Source organism: Mustela lutreola, chromosome 14, assembly GCF_030435805.1.
Source record: "Mustela lutreola isolate mMusLut2 chromosome 14, mMusLut2.pri, whole genome shotgun sequence".
NCBI classification, from domain to species: domain Eukaryota; kingdom Metazoa; phylum Chordata; class Mammalia; order Carnivora; family Mustelidae; genus Mustela; species Mustela lutreola.
The window spans coordinates 46,050,526-46,068,602 of record NC_081303.1 but is presented as its reverse complement, the minus strand read 5'-3'; positions in this window follow the sequence as shown (position 1 = coordinate 46,068,602).

Sequence of the window (18,077 nt, the reverse complement as noted above, 5' to 3'; positions counted from 1 at the left end):
AGTGTCTCCCTGGGCCTCAGATCTGGGAAGGCTGCTCAGGCTAGATTACATCACCTGTGGCTCAACTTGACTCCCTTCTCCTGTTGGGCTTGACACGTTGTTTTCAGATGGTAGCCCCTAAGGCCTTTGAGCTCAGTGTCTGAAATGTTTTTGTTTTCTCAAATGCCAGGACTTCTGAAATGCTAGAATTTGATAAAGGGAAGAGTCCTTTTCAAATCTGTGGGCTCTAAGTGATTTCTCTCATGATGTGATCATGTTTAGGGTACATATTTCTATAGGATAGTAGCCCTTGAAGAGAAACTCAACTAAATGGATTCAAATAGAATTACTTGTTTCATTTGTAATTCTCAATCTTTCTTGCTCTTTTTTTTTCTATCTTCAATGTTTAGATTCTATTTTGTCTTCCTTGTAATATTACTGTATGAATACTGCTAAAAATATAGAAAATGTTCTTTAAAGTGTAAAATTTTTTAAAAATTATAATCCCACCATCAAAGAAAATATGTATATAACTTGAGAATGTTTTTCTTTCACCTTTGTTGGGGACATAAATACATTTTTGAAAAACAAAATATTTTGTTTTCTGTTTGTTTTTACTTGATATTTTACCAGGAATATCTTCCCGTATCATGGAACATTCTTTGTACATACGGTTTTTTGAAAGTCCCTTAATATTCCATCTTAGCAATTTGGTTCTACTATTTTAAAAACACATTTCTAGGGGCGCCTGGGTGGCTCAGTGGATTGAGCCGCTGCCTTTGGCTCAGGTCTTGATCTCAGTGTCCTGGGATCGAGCCCCGCATCGGGCTCTTTGCTCAGCGGGAGCCTGCTTCTCTCTCTCTCTCTCTCTGCCTGACTCTCGGACTTGTGATCTCTCTCTCTGTCAAATAAATAAATAAAATCTTTAAAAAAAACACATTTCTATTGTTAGAAATGTGTTTTTGGTGTTGTTTTTTGTTTTTGTTTTTTTGCTACTATAAATAAGACTAAGGTGAGTAATCCTGTACAAAAGCTTTTTGATTTGTTGCATTACAAGTATTAAATGTTTTTTTTTTAAAGAAAGTATCACATGTTTTTAAATTAAAATCTTTCTCTTGAAAATATTTCTATATGAAAAAATTCAAACACAGAAATTGAGCCCAATACAATGAACCCCCACATTTTCATTTTCAATTTTAAGTAGAAGAATCCACATATCAAAACATTTGTTAACTTCCTTTTTTTTTTTTTTTTTTTTTTTTAAGACTTGCATTATCTTTCTCCATTTAGGATTTTGAAAAATCCTGTGCTCAGAGGTGGTACAACGTGGTGATGAAGTAGGTGAGATCTGGAGCCGTGCATACGGTTCAAATCTTCACGTGGCATTTCCAAGCTGTGTGACTGGAAGCAAGATCATGAACCACTTTGTGTCTCAGTTTCTTCATCTGTACAATGATTTTATTATTACTTACTTTATGAAACTGATGTAGGGATTCAGATACTTTGGAATACATAGTACATGCTATGCAAATAAATATTAGCTGCTGTTATCGTATATTTAATTCTTTAATCCAATCGAAGCATTTTGGTTTGTAAATAATAATTACAACATCCTCTCAGTTAAAGTCATTGCTTACACAAATCTTCAATACTTTGTGGTGAATAAAATTCAACAGATGAGTAAATGTACTTAATAAATGATTTTAAAAGAACTGTTTTCCCCGCGCTCCCCATAAGATAGAATCTTTCCCATAAATCATTTTAGCATTATAGAAAAATATGTAATTTTTAGAATTTTTTAAAAAAGATTATTTATGTATTTATTTGACAGACAGCAATCACAAGTAGGCAGAGAGGCAGGCAGAGAGAGAGGAGGAAGCAGGCTTTCCGCTAAGCAGAGAGCCTGATGCGGGGCTCCATCCCAGGACCCTGGGATCATAACCTAAGCAGAAGGCGGAGGATTTAACCCACTGAGCCACCCAGGCACCCCTAGAATTTTTAGAATTTAGAATACATATTAAAGCTTGTCAAATTCAAAACGTTGGAAACTGAGGTGCAGAGAAGTCAAGATGTCACAACAGAGAATCAGCTGAATCGAGTCTAGAACCAAGGCTTCTGTGGTCTGATTCTTTTTTTTTTTAAGAGCCAAGAACAAAAACAAAACCTAAAACCATCTGCACCCAAATCCATAATTCATTACAGCTTCACTAATTGGAAACTTTTGAGTTGTTGAGGAAAGAGAAAAGCCTGTTTATAGCCCGATTTACACATACAAAGTCAAGTCGAGAACTGAAGGAACTGGGAAGATTCACTTTCTCTTGAAATGGATATTTGAGGTCAAAGTGGGTTTTTGCACCTGAATTCTCTGGATATTTGCCACAATTCTTACTTTTGACTTGCTTATGAGGGATTTAACCCATGGAAATGGAGCAACTGAAAAATGATCTTCAGGCTTCAGGCATTGTAGACCCCCACCCAGATAATCCAGGTCAAACATCTGCTCACTGGATAAGAAATATTTCTTGGGCACTGTTCTGGGCCCCAGCCCTGCATGGAAAGTCAGGCTGACTGGCACTCTTGCCCTCATGAAGCCTGTATTCAAGTGAGATTGAAAGAAAATGAATCATCAAGATCATTTCAGAGTGACATATGCAGTCATATCAGAAGTGCGGCTCTGTCACTGTGGAATGTTGGGAGGCTGGGTGTCAGATCCTTGCTTTTGAAGATATGATCAGGGAAGGTCTTTCTTTTCTTTTCTTCTGTTTTTCCTTTTAAAGATTTTATTTATTTATTTGTCAGAGAGAGAGAGAGCACACACACACACACACACACACACACACACACACACACACGAGCAGGGTGGGTCAGAGGGAGAAGCAGAGTCCCTGCTGACTGGAGAGCCCGATGCTGGGACTTGATCCCAGCGACCTGAGCTAAAGGCAGACGCTGAACAGACTGAGCCACCCACGCCATCTTGGGGAAGGGCCTTCTGAGGTGAAGAGCTTCTGGAGCTTTGGTGAGAAGCAGCCAGCTAAGTAAATATCTAAGGGAATGGGGAATCAGGTGGAGGGAACACCAAGTACTTAGGACCTGAGATCCGGAAAGGTTGTCTGTGTCATCTACTGGGTTTCCTCTCATTACTCAATCTTCTGTTTGTTAATCCAGGCAGACATGATATACAATTATCTGGGGAGCTTATTCTACAGACTTGTTTTAGCCATAGTCCCTGCGGATGCAAAAGGGATTCGCCTCCTCTCCATTACCCAGAAAATACGTCAATCTCATCTAAGAGGTGGTGGGAGGGGGGAGGCTTTTAAGAGGGCCTGACCACCGTAAACAGCACATTTTGATTTTCCTTGAGTGTGCTAATGTTAGCACAAATACTGGCTGTGCTGCCAGGAGATTTCCACACATGTGGCCACAGGGATGATAGAGATAGAGGTAGCCCTGTATTGATTTGAGTGTTTGCAACATTTTTTCCCTTTTAACTAGAAAACTCACATTCTGGCAATTTCTTCCAGGGGGCTCCCTAGAAAAGACAGTTTGGTGACAATTTTATTCCATCTTGATTTCTCCCCTGTTGATGCTCTAGCAAGCAGGAATACTGATTACCTGGTTCACATGCTCCATGGGATGGTTAACAAAACAAACAGGATACAGGAAAAACCTCTGTAACAGCTCACTGATTAATTTTATTCCAGGACTAACCCTTAGGAAGGCTCAGATTTTTAGCTCTCCCTTTGGGCAGGTCATTCTGCAGAATCATGGAGTCGGAGAAGATGAGACATGTCTGGTAAGGGCAGAGTTTTGTTTTGTTTTCTTCTTTGCATTTGTATCAGAACCTTCAGGACTGCCTGACACATACAAGGCCCTCAATAAAATAAATACCAGCTGAGTAGAGGATCTAAAAGACATCTTTTTTCCAAGTCCTCCATATGATTTTTTCCCTTCAGAGAAGACAGTCCTGAGAGAGTTCAGATTTACTCATCTAGAGGAGGGCCAAAATACCTATATTCCAAAATGCCGACTCAGCCTCTCTTCTTGAAAGTCCAACTTAGTGTATCCAAAACTGAATTCTGGATGTTCCTTATATCCCCAGTTCTGCCCACTCACAGCCTCCATAACAACCTCAGCCTTTCAGTTGCTCAGACCAAAGGCTTTTTTTTTTTTTTTTTTTTAAGATTTTATTTATTCATGAGAGAGAGAGAGAGAAAGAGTACTAGCAGTGGGAGTGGCAGGTAGAGGGAGAAGCAGTCTCCCCGATGAGTAAGGAGCCTGATGTGGGACTCGATCCTAGGAATCTGGGATCATGACCTGAGACAAAGGCAGACGTTGCACTATCTGAGCCATCTGGGTGCCCGGACCAGATTGATTTTTTTTTTAAAAAGTTTTATTTATTTATTTGACAGAGAGAGACCCAGAGAGGGAACACAGCAGAGGGAGTGGGAGAGGGAGAAGCAGGCTCCCCGTGGAGCAGGGACCCCGATGAGGGGCTCAATCCCAGGACCCTGGGATCAGGACCTGAGCCCAAGGCAGATGATTAATGACTGAGCCACCCAGGTACCCCCCAGGTTGATTCGTAAATCTATACTGACACCAGTGTCTGTCTGACAGATCTTATTCTGTTCAATACTGGCTCCCATCTCATTCAGTGAAAGCCCAATTTCTCACAGTGGTCTATGGAGTCCATATGATCTGTGCCCCCTCCCGTCCTGCCATTAACTCTCTGAGCTCATCTGCTATGCTTCTCCCCCTTACTCACTCTGCTCCAATCCCATCAATACCTTTGCTGTTCCTTGGCCAGGCATATTCCTGCCACAGGTCCTTTGCATGGGGTGTGCTCTACCTTGATAATTGTGTGACTTATTTTTTCAACGCCTTTAACTCTTTTCTCAAATGGTCACTTTTCATGGGGGATTACCCTGACTACCCTGTATAAATATGCAACCCATTTCTCTGCACTCCCAATCTCCCTTCTGTTCTATTTTGTCCTCTAGGCCTTGCTACCTTTACATATAGTATAGCATTTCTACACGTGTTTTTGGTATGTCTTTCTTCCATTATATTATATTATATTATATTATATTTCTTCCATTATATTATAATCTTCGAAGAACAGGGACTCTTTTTAATGTTCTATTGATTGCTCGTATCGGCACCACCTGACACATAGTAGGCACTCAAATTTTTGTTGAATGAATTAAAGAATTCAACTGTGTTCTATGTTCTACTGATGGGACCAAAATGAACTAATTTGTTTTATTGAGCACCAGTGGGTATCAGGCACAAGGAACGAACTGGCTAGCAAAGGGGAAATGACTCCTGCCCTAGAAATATGTAACATTTATCAAGCATTTCTATGTAGCAGGTACTATACTAGGGGTTTTATGGACCCTATTTTGTTTAATGTTCACAACAGCCCTACAAGATAGGTATTTTTCAGATAATGAAACTTAGGTGCAGAGAGGTTGAGTAATTAGTCCAAGGTCACACAGCAAGTAAGAGGCACAGCAAGGATTTGAACCCCAGTAGTGTGACTTCACAGTCCTCTCTATTAGCCAAACTATTACATTGTCTCAAGGAAGTTATAGTGTACTGCAGGCCCAGACTTCAAATAGATAATCATACGAGCACATATTTAATTGCAGATGGGATTTGTGCTCCTTGAGAGTTTTATGGTTTTCTTTTTTCCCTTGGAAGCCTGACCTCTAGTAGTTTCTCCGTAAGTGCTGACTGCATGACTACTTCTCTCTTGATACACACGGTTCTGGAGGACGTTAACCGTTATGTGGAGAACCATTTGAAGTGTGTAAACCTAGAGGTTAGGGATTTGAAAGAGGTGACGGGACTCCTGATGCAGTATACTTCTACAGGTGTGAACATCCCGGGGAATCTGACATGGTAATCATGGACTGAGAGCAACATAGCGATCATTTTTTGATGAAGAGGATGACCATGATAAGATCCATTTTTCAACCACAACGTCAAAAGGCAATTTTATAGCCTTTGTGTTTCAAGGCCGGTACAACACTGTGTCTACAGATAACAACATTATGTTGCACCCATAAAAATCTGTGAACAGGGAGGATCTCATGGGACGAGTTCTTACCATATACATACACAAAGTAAACCTATTTTGTTAAAATACCCTCTTCTTACTTCTTTTTTTAATATATTTTTTAATTTGTTTATTTGACAGAGAGCTAGAGAGAGAGCACAGGTAAGCAGAGTGGCAGGGAGAGGGGGAGAGAGAGAAGCAGGGTCTCTGCTGAGCAGGGAGCCATATGCGGGGCTCTATCCCAGGACCTTGGAATCATGACCCGAGTCGAAGGCAGCCGCTTAACCAACTGAGCCACCTGAACGCCCCTCCTCTTCTCACTTGTGATAGGTCATGTTCACACCACATTCATTCTTCACGGTGGGGCTTCTCCCTCAGTCAAGTTTCCATATGTCCTTTTCTTCTTCACTAAAATGCAAACTATCAGAGGCCAAGAGTCTAGTTTGTACATCCCAATATCTCAAACACCTTGCACAGAGTTCTGTATGCAATCATTGTTCAGTGTGTGCCTGCAGGATTGAATCAATTTGGCCACACCCCCCACCAATAATTTTTTTCTCATCAATAATTTTTGTCTCCCAAATATTATCGGTAACCCACTGAACTCTTCCCTTGTGAGGGAGGATATGGACTTTGTTCTTTTAGAAGCCAAGTTTGAGAATGAGTATGGAATATAGAAAAGTCAAGAATTTAAAATTTCAAAAAAATGAATACGTTATAAAGACCATCTAGGAAGGGGAACACAAAACATTTAATATGGGAAAAAAGTTCTGGGGATAGTTGAACTATTTGGCTCCATAAATTAAGAAGTCTACTGAAGGGGCGCCTGGGTGGCTCAGAGGGTTAAAAGCCTCTGCCTTTGGCTCAGGTCATGATCCCAGGGTTCTGGAATCAAGCCCCACATTGGGTTCTCTGCTTCATGGGGAGCCTGCTTCCTCCTCTCTCTCTCTCTGCCTCTCTGCCTACTACTTGTGATCTGATGATCTCTGTCTGTCAAATAAATAAATAAAATCTTTAAAAAAAAATAAGTCTACTGAAACTGCATGTGTACGCTCACAGTGTCTCTGCATAAGATATTTAAAATGGAATTTTCTAATCTAGGCTTCATGAAACAACTTGCCTCATATAGGCTATTTTCCTGAACATTTGTGCTTGTTTCTACTACTCTGGTTTCTGAAAATTTGGCAAAACTTGTTTTTAGAGTCTGTCAAATCTCATTTTAAAATATATAGTTAGCAAGTTGAATATACACATGAAATGCTAAAAGTAAAAATGCAAGCATTTCCTTCGCATTTTATCTAGTGTAATTTGTTCATTTTACTGAGTTTATCAAAAAGTGCCATGAAGTGATTGACATTTTGCAGAGTCTGGATTGCACGAGTTCAAATAAGATTATATTAGCGTATTAGGACAATGACTTACGTTTTACTATTCCTGTACAAGGAATATTGGGTTAAGAACAGCCCATTTATAAACTCTAAAAATTTATGTTAATAAAATGAAAAAAGAAATCAATATCCTGTATATGTAGGAGTAATGGTTCCAAAGTCATATGATTAAATTTTTGAAAACCAACAGGCCATAACTGATGTATTCAAAGAATGAATACCCTTTCCTCAAAAAAGAATTACTTTGGGAGATATATCCTTAATACATGACGTTATTGATAAATACTGGTAACATATATTGATGATCGTATGTTAATATGTATTGTCTTAATATATACTGTCATTGATGTTATTCAACCTTAAACTATTTTTAGGACCCATTTAAGAATTTTTTTTGTTTACTTATTTGAGAGAAAGAGAGAGAGTGGGAGAGAGCAAGAGAGAGCGTGAGGTAGGGGACGGGCAGAGGGAGAGGGAGAGGCAGACTCCCTGCTGAGCAGAAAGCCCCATGTGCGGCTTGACCAGAGCTGAAGGCAGATGCTTAACCGACTGAGCCACCCAGATGTCCCTAGAACCTATTATTTTGACAATGTTTTCAAAGCCAAGGAATAAGCTTTTGAATCCCTTCATTGGTATGATAGCTGGGGAGATGTGCTGCTCAGATACCCCTTCAAAAAAGGACTTGTTGGTCACCTGCCTGCCAGGGGTGTGCTGCCCTGATAACCCCACTTGTTGGCTTTCAAGCTGAGGTCATACTCGTCTTGGAGGGGTCTCCACCAATGTCTAAGCAAGGCATATGTGGTCCAGCTTTTTTGTCCAACGTGGGAAATCTTTGCTCTCTACTCCCTGCTGAGCTGGCAGAGACATTGTCAGCTTCTAAATATTAGAGATGCATTAAAGAGCAAGACGTGGTCCCTACCTCAAACGGCTTGTAGTCTGATGTAGACACAAGGAGATGCGCACTGATCACAGAACATACCGAACAGTTTCGCGGGATAAGGACAACATGATGGCACTAGTGAAGGTTTTGACAGGTCAGGGAAGACTTCTTAAAGACACGATTTCTAAAGTGATATCAAAGGAAGCCTATGGGGAGGACATAATCTTCCAGGAAAATGAAACTGCCTGCCTAGAGGCTTGGTGGTGGGTAGGAGTGCACGTTGGGTGAATAAAAACGAGTTCTGAAAGGCTGTGGCAGAGAATAAGGAGAAAATTTTTGAATGATTTAGAAGAAGCCCCAAGAGGGAGATTCTGGATTTTCTTCTATTCTGTGTTGAGCATCAGGTAGAGAGAGGAGCAAGAGATGAAATCAGAGAGATACATACATTCTAGATTAGGAATGCCATTTGTAAACTATGTTAAGGAATTTGATCTTTATCCAGAGGATAACAGGGAATTAGGAAGGCAGTTATTTAATTTTTAAGAATTTTTTAAATTAACATATAATGTATTATTAGCCCCAGGCGTGCAGGTCTGTGAATCGCCAGGTTTACACACTTCACAGCACTCACCATAGCACATACCCTTCCCCAATGTCCATAACCCAACCAACCTCTCCCTACTCACCTCCCCCTGGCAACCCTCAGTTTATTTTGTGAGATTAAGAGTCTCTTCTGCTTTGTTTCCCTCCTGATCCCATCTTTTTTCGTTCATTCCTTTCCTACCCCCAAACCCCCTGCCCTGCCTCTCAAATTCCTCATATCAGGAGATCATATGATAATTATCTTTCTCTGATTGACTTATTTCGCTCAGCATAATACAACTTTAGTTCCATCCACGTGGTCGCAAATGGCAAGATTTCATTTCTTTTGATGGCTGCATAGTATTCCATTGTGTGTGTGTGTGTGTGTGTGTGTGTGTGTATGTGTGTGTGTGTATATACATATATATATGTATATATATACCAAGTCTTTTTTATCCATTCATCAGTTGATGGACATCTAGGTTCTTTTCATAGTTTGGCTATTGTGGACATTGCTGCTATAAACATTTGGGTCCACGTGCCCCTTTGGATTCCTACATTCATATCTTTAAGGTAAATACCCACTAGTGCGATTGCTAGGCCATAGGGTAGCTCTATTTTCACCTTTTGAGGAACCTCCATGCTGTTTTCCAGAGTGGTTGCATCAGCTTGCATTCCCACCAGCAGTGTAGGAGGGTTCCCCTTTCTCCACATCCTCCCCAGCACCTGTCGTTTCCTGACTTGTTAATTTTAGCCATTTTGACTGGTGAGTTGTTATCTCATTGTGGTTTTGATTTGTATTTAGGAAGGCAATTAAAGTAAATCATACCAGATCAAAGATTTAGAAACCCATTCCAGATGCAGTGAGGAGACTCCGTTACAGGAAGGTGGAACAGCAGGGAGGATCGTTAAGGAACTTTGCAAAATACCAGGTGGCAGATGATGGCAGCTTGGACTAGAATAGGGACCGCTGGGAGGAGGCTAATTGGATAAATCTGATACATATTATGGAGATAGAATTGAAAGTTAGGAAAGATCGCCAAATTTTTGGCATAGGCAAGCTGTGGTTGATTGCCACTTACCAATCACAGGAAACCTGAGGATTTTTTTGTACTCTTGTTGACTTGACAAAGGAGAGGGCTACATCACAAGGCATGCGTGCAACCCCTAGCAGCCAAGACTGGCTGACAGCCAGTGAGGACATGGGGTCCTCAGTCCACTATTGCAAGGCATTGAATTCTGCCAACAAAAAGGATGAGCCTAGAGGTGGGGGTGGGGTGGGGGAGCATTGGAGGTGAAAAATTGATAATGAGACAAGAAACCATTAGTTCCAAAGAGTAAACAGGTAAGTGAAGCTACTTGAGAGCCAACTTAACACAATTGCCAAGCAAAAATACTTCGGTTTTGGGATATAGGAATAAAGGAAACTTGTGAAATAAATGAGTGCGTCTCTCTCTCTCTCTCTCTCTCTCTCTCTCTGTGTGTGTGTGTGTGTGTGTGTGTGTGTATTAGTGGGCTTAGGGGATGGAGAGAGAAAGTGGGTCGCAGGACCTTTGAGTTTCTCAGTCTGAGTTTCCCGGAAGTGATCAATCAGGACTAAACAAGGGAAGGAGGGGTAGAAAGATCAGTAGTTGGAAAGAGTTCTGATCTTTGGAAGGAAAAACAAGACAGTGATTTTGGTCCATGAAGGTGAATTATAAAACCGATCTTACTATAGTGCAGTTGAGCTGGTGGGAGCCTGGGGTGAACTGAGTGTGAGACCCGTGGAACTGAGAGCTGAGAGCTGGAGAGGTAGACCAGACATCAGAGTGGCCCTTCCTGCTCTGGAGTGGGCATCTCCCTGACGGCTCCCCCCTCCCCACATTCACCCTGCTTCGTCCACTGGAATTCCGGAGTAATTCAGGAGAAGTCCCAAGAGAGAGATTCTGGAGTTTCTTCTGGAATGTAGATTAGAATCAGAGTAATATTTTATCTAGAGCTATTCATTATAATTTGTGCTTAAGAAGCAAAAGCAAAAGAAGACCAGTTGCGTTCAGACTAGTGCTACTCCAGCAAAAAAAGCCTTTAAGATACCTTTGCTTACTCCGTGGATTGCCCAAACCCCAGGCTGAAACCCCTTGAGAATAATGTGTTTCTCTGATCCTCTTGTCATCCTGAAGTTAAATCCCCTGATTTAGGTCAGACTTCAGACTGTGTCATAATTGCCAATGTGGAACGCTCACTTATTTATTATTTTTGGTAGGGAGGACCTACCCAAGGTGGACCTTTCTTGTTATCTAAAGCTGGAAAAAACATCCTGAAAACAAGGCGGTTTTTATTCTTGTTACATGCCTGATAGATGTATCACTCTTCTGAAAGTAGCAATTGTTGTTGGGGCACCCGGGTGGCTCAGTGGATTAAGCCTCTCCCTTCAGCTGAGGTCATGGTCTCAGGGTCCTGGGATGGAGCCTTGCATCAGGCTCTCTGCTCAGCGGGGAGCCTGCCTCTCTGCCTACTTGTGATCTCTGTCAAATAAATAATAACATCTTAAAAAAAGAGAAAGTAGCAATTGTATATCATAATAGTAAATACCATTTATTTAGGCATTCAGCAAATAAATGTTGAGTGCTTACTGTCTATTCATCCAGTGCTAGGCACTGTTCTAGATGTTACAAATACAGCAGTGAATCAAATAGACAAAACTCTGCTTTCACAGAGGGACAGAAGGAGTTAAATAAATAAAATATATTTTATGTTAGATGACGATAAGTACTACAGAAGAAAATAAAGTCGGGGTGAAGATAGAGCCTCTGGGGTATGTTTCTGGGTAGGGGGGCTGCGGAGGGCCCCACCTGGAAAAGCAAGCTGAGAATAAATGGGAAGGACTGGCTGTCTTGCAGTAGGCATCTTTATCTGGTACCCTATCGACACATTTTACTGTTAAGTATTTGAATGCCTCCATAATACAACAGCAGGATTTTTCTTAAGATTTTATTTATTTATTTATTTATTTATTTGACAGAGAGATAGAGACAGAAAGTATAAGCAGGGGGAGGGGCAGAGGGAGAAGGAGAAGCAGGCTCCCCACTGAGTAGGGAGCCTGATTCCCCGCTGGATCCCAGACCCACCCAGGCACCCCCGGTTATACAGATTTCTTAAAATTCTTTTTTCTTTCTTTTTCCTTTTTTTTTCCTTTTTTTTAAAGATTTTATTTATTTATTTGACAGATAGAGATCACAGTAGGCGATCTGCTGAGCAGAGAGCCCGACCCCAGGCTCGATCCCAGGATCCTGAGACCATGACCTGAGCTGAAGGCAGAGGCTTTAACCCACTGAGCCACCCAGACGCCCCTTAAAATTCTTTTTCAATCCTTAAAAAAATCCTGCTCTTGGGGCGCCTGGGTGGCTCAGTCAGTTAAGCATCTACCTTCCGCTCAAATCATGATCCTGGGGTCTTGGGATCAAGCTGTACATCTCTTTGGAGCAGAGGGTCTGTGTGCTTGCTCTCTCTCTGTGTCACATGAATAAATAAATTCATTTTTTTAAAGAAATCTCTATGCCAAATGTGGCGCTTGAACCTACAACCCCGAGATCAAGAGTTGCATGCTTTACTGAGCCAGCCACACACACCCTCATAGAGGATTGGCCAAAAAACCTTTAAATGTAACTTTCAAAGTTTTTATGCTTTTGACTTAAGTTTGTCATGGAGGGGGTCAGTTTGCTCCTGTCAGATTGAGAGGTGGTGCCTGCTTTATCTTAGTTCACAGAGAGACCCTCTATTATCTTTAACAACAATTTTGACCTGAAATCTAACTTCTGCCACTTCTAAGAATTCCTTCCTTTGCATATAGGAAAACTAACTTGACGGCTAGTGTGGGAAAACCTGCTTGCCTAGAATGGGGAGCAATCGAATCAGAAAATATTAAAACTATGGGGAATCTCAGAGAACATTCAGTTTACTCCCCACCCTTTTACAGCAGAAGAAACTGAAAGATTGACTTAGGTGCGGACTCATGATAAATCAATGGCAGATTAGATAGATCTCCATCTTTCTGCTTGAAGTTCACCGGATCTCCTGTTAGACTCCTTGGTCTCTTGAAGTGATGACGAGGAAAGAATATTTTCATTACAGAGCTAGCTCTCAGTGCCACCATTAAGGCCCAGCCGTGGTTTTTGTTTTTTTTTTCCCCCCTCTGGGTCCATCACGCACAGAAGAGGGGGAGTTGGGAATGGAATTAGAGGGAATTATGACACATGGCTTGTGAATTTACTCCCCATCCTCTGAAGTTTCTTGCCCTTGATCGGCTTCTTCAAGCAAGCCAAGGAGTAGCAAAGTCCATTCCAATTAGCTCCCTGTGCATGATATTTTCTGAGTTATCTCATTGGTAGCTTCTGATGGCCACAAAGAGAAAACAAACACAGTGACTGACAGAAGAAAAGGAATTCTGTTATTCAGATTATGACTGTGTACAGAGTGGTTTGGATGGGACCTTGGAAAATTCTGCTGACTCCTGTGGAAGTATTTATTTATTTGATGGCATATCATTACGGATCATCTTACAAAATGTAAATTGAAAAAATACCAGTAGGTGGAAGTCATGGGTGTCATTAAGTGCCTGAGTTATTTCCCCCAAATGGCTTGTGTGTTCCTAACTATTGCTGAATGCAATCCCATATTTTTTGCTATCTCTATTTTTTATGACATAGTTTCAGTAATATAATGACATACCTTTAAATCTCCATGCATTTCCTTATCTAGGATGATACTCTGAAAAGCTTCAAGAGATAATGGACATGATCTGTTGGGTCTTAACAGCTCTTTCCAGGGGGTGTGGGACAGGCTGAGTTTAGAATATTCCATGACCACAAACCAATTCATGAGCAGCTGATACCACCAACAAGCAGAATTGAAACACAATGTCAGAGTTGAAAGGAGCGTAACCACAGGGCGATAGAGATTAGGACACCTGTGTGGGGTGGGGATGGAGTTGTGGGCAGTGTTTTGCTTCAGGGGAGCCTCTGCTTAATGCCTGTGGGACAGCCCCTGTGGTCTGTGTGCAGAGGGCAGGAGGGCTTTCTGGATTTTCAAGCCATAATGTGCTAATATCTGCACATGAAACCTTTCCAGATTCCTTTAGAGATAGGCTCACTCCTGTCTTTGAGCTACCAAAGCAATTGTATTTTTTTCTATAATACCTGATAGGTCTATACTATCTTGCAGCATAATCAGTTGTGTTGCAATCTTTATAGACTCCCAAATGCCTAGGACAGTGCTTTGCACATATCAAGTACTCAAGAAGCATTTATTGACTTGAATAGATAAGCCCTAATTCAGATAGAGCTTCGTGGAAGGCCTCATTTACTATTTACTATTTACTAAGACACTCATTTACTATGAATTATTATTTGTTATTATCATTATGAATATTTACTGAATTAAAACAATAAATGAGCATTTAAATACTTGTTTTGCCAATGGGTTTTTTGATTTGTAACAGTTCTAAGAATTAAGAATAAATTTTGATGATTAAAATCAAAGATACATATTTTTTAACCAACTGAGCCATCCAGGTGCCCCCAAAGATATATTTATTTATTTAAGAGGGAGAGAGCATGAGAATGGGAAGGGAGATGGAGAGGGACAAGCAGACTCCATACTGAGTGCAGAGCCTGATGGGGGGCTGCACGTTACAACCTCAAGATCATGACCTGAGCTGAAATCAAGAGTTGGACACTTGATTGACTGAGCCACCCAGGTGCCCCTAAAGTATAATATTTTTAATATCCAGAGAAAACTGTGTTTTAAAATATTTCTTGTTCCCTGATGACTGATATTGAGCTAAGGACCGAAGTTGGATTGATTTGAAACAAACGCCTTAGACTTTAAATATTTTGAGTACACAAAGGCCATATTTGGATCACAAAATGATTAGAATAAGAATAATTAAAACCAACTTGCATTTATCACTCGAGACTTATGTAGAAAGATCCTTAAAAAACTCAAGAATGTTTACAGAAATGATATAATAAGATTTTTTTAAAGGCTAAGTGCTGCCCAATATGCATGATATGTTTGAAACCATACATAACTGGCAGATGGTGAGACTAAGAGAAAGAGAACAGGGAATTATTGCAGCCTGAACATCCTCTTAAATACTGAGCCTATGACAATATTCCTATCCATGGACTAATTCCAATAACAAAAACCTGTTCTTTCATGGTTTGAACACTATAAACTGTGACTTTTCAAGGATTCCCATCAACAAGGGAGAAAATGAGTTTTCACCATTTTGTTATCTTTGTTGGTGTGCCTTATGAAATGAGTTTTCCAAGTATAGAAATGAATTATAGTGGGCGCCTGGGTGGCTCAGTGGGTTAAGCCGCTGCCTTCGGCTCAGGTCATGATCTCAGGGTCCTGGGATCGAGTCCCGCATCGGGCTCTCTGCTCGGCAGGGAGCCTGCTTCCCTCTCTCTCTCTCTCTGCCTGCCTCTCCATCTACTTGTGATTTCTCTCTGTCAAATAAATAAAATAAATAAATCTTAAAAAAAAAAAAAAGAAATGAATTATAGTGATATATACAGTGGTGTGTACTACCTGAAATTTATATTTACCTTATAATTAAATAATTTTTTTTTTACTTTTTTGAAAAAGATTTAATTATTTATTTAATGGGGGTGAGCAGGGGGAGGGGCAGAGGGAGAGGGAGGGGAGAGAATCTCAGGCAGACTCTTGGATGAGCAGGGAGACAAGCAGGACTCATCCCCTGCCCGTGAGATCATGACCTGAGCCAAAATCAGGAGCCCTACCTGCCTAACCAACTGAGCCACCCAGTCATCCCTTAAGTATTTTTTAATATGTTTACTCTTTCATCATAGCTAGATGTTAAACCTGATAAAAGCAGAAATTTTGCTTATTATTCTCTGTACCCCTGAGTATGTTATCATTGATGATTATCAATTATAAGTTTACTTTTTTTTAAAAAAAGATTTATTTATTTTAGAGAGAGAGAGAGAGCGAGGGTTGGGGCAGAGGGAGACAGAGAATCTCAAGCAGACTCTCTGGTGAGTGGGGTCCCAGGCAGAGCTCATCTCACCACGGTGAAATCATGACCTGAGCAGAAATCAAGAATGGGGGCGCCTGGGTAGCTCAGTGGGTTAAAGCCTCTGCCTTTAGCTCAGGTCATGATCCCAGCATCCTGGGATCGAGCCCCACATCGGGCTCTCTGCTCAGCGGGGAGCCTGCTTCCTCCTCTCTCTCTGACTGCCTCTCTGCTTACTTGTGATCTCTGTCTGTCTAATAAATTAAAAAAAAAAAAGAAAAAAAAGAAATCAAGAATGGAAACTTAATGGACGCTTAACCGACTGAGCCACTCAGGTGCCCCTGTATGCTTACTTTGATTTAAGAATTTGATGTAACATTTAGACCAGTCTGACTTAGCAAAAAGCAAGGGAAGGATTTGGCAATTATCTTATGAAGGTGTGCTGTCAGTCTATTTGGAATGCTTACTCCAATTATTAAGGCATTGACTTTCAAGTATTTGGGGGATCTATTTTGAAAATTCTTGTCTTCCTGAGATTAAAATCTATACTATACATATAATAAAGAGAGTGAACACCCCACCTAGAAGCAACTTCTTGGCTCCTTCACCAATCTCTGCTTCAGCCTACTTGCCTCCACACCAGCCTCCAACCACATCCATCAGGGTGGCCCAAAAGTCCTAGAGCACGGCCACCTCTAGCCCTTGGGCCTTCAGCAGCATCTTGTGCCTGAGCACACCCTTCTCCCAGGGTGGTCAGCCGCAACAGCTTCCCCAGCGGCCTGGGCACTGTGAATGTGGTCGGGGGCTGAGCGGGGGTAGGGGGTATAGAGGGCATGGCAGCCATCTCAGTGAACCAGAACCTGCTGAGCCCCCATAAGCTGGAGGTGGACTCCAACATCCAGGCTGTGCCCAGCCAGCAGAAGGGGCAGTTCAAGACCCTCAACAGCAAGTTTGCCTCCTTTATACCCAAGGTACAGACCCTGGAGCAGCAGAACGAGATTCTGGAGACTAAATGGAGCCTCCTGCAGTAGCAGAAACGGCTCGCAGTAACGTGGGCATGTTCAGGGGTACATCAAAAACTTTGGGTGGCAGCCGATAGCACTGGCCCAAGAGACACTAAAGCCGGAGGTAGAGCCTGTCCAGAGGCAGAGGCTATGCAGGACTTCAAGAAAAAGTAGGTGGAGGAGATCAGAGAGCATGCTGAGCTGGAGAATGCATCTGTCCTCATCAAGAAGGCTGTGCGTGAGGCTTACATCAGTGAGGCGGAGCTGGAGTCCGCCTGCAAGGACTGGCTGGTGAGATGGGCTTCCTCCAGCCGCCCCGGGAGAAGGGGAGCCGGGAACCGCAGTCGCAGATCTAGGGCCTCCATGATCCCCTCGGTAGACAGCAGCTGTCCCCCCCTCCTCCCCCCGGGGGCCAGATGGCATCACTGCGGAGGTCAAGGCCCAGCACAAAGACATCACTAACCGCAGCCAGGCCGTGGCTGAGACCATGGACCAGATCAGGCATGAGAACTGCTGACACTGGCTGGGGAGCACGGGAATGACCTCCAGGGCAGAAGATGAAGACCTGTAAGATGAACCGGAACACGGGTCGACTCCAGGCTGAACTTGATGGCCTCAATGGCCAGGGGACTTCTCTGGAGGCTGCCCTTGCTGGTACTGGGCAGCTTAGGCAGCTGGCCATTAAGGATGCTGACGCCAAGCTGACCGGGCTGGAGGTGCGCTGCGTGGAGCCGAGCGGGACTTGGCGCGACAGTGGTCTCAGGAGCTGATGAGCATGACGCTGGCTCTGGACATGGAGGATGTTACCTACTGGACACTGCTGGAGGGAGGGGAGAGCCGGCTGGAGTCCGCTACCCAAACCTGAGTCTCCACACCAGGACTGCCCGTGGCTACTCAGGTAAGCCAAGCTCCGCCCACCGGGGGCGTGTGGCTCAGGAGCCCTGGCCTCAACTAGCCTGAGCTCCTCCCATCCAGCCTCGGGTGGCGGGCCATCAGTTCTTTTAGCTGAGTCAGCTCCTCCAAGGCTGGGGATGTGAAGAAGACAAGAGACCCGCGATGGGAAGCTGGTGTTGGAGTCATGTGTGGTTGCTCCCAGCCTCCTCACTCCTGTGGCTGCCATAGAGCCTTTGGGGGAAGGAGCTGTGCAGGGCAGCGTCAGAAACAGGAG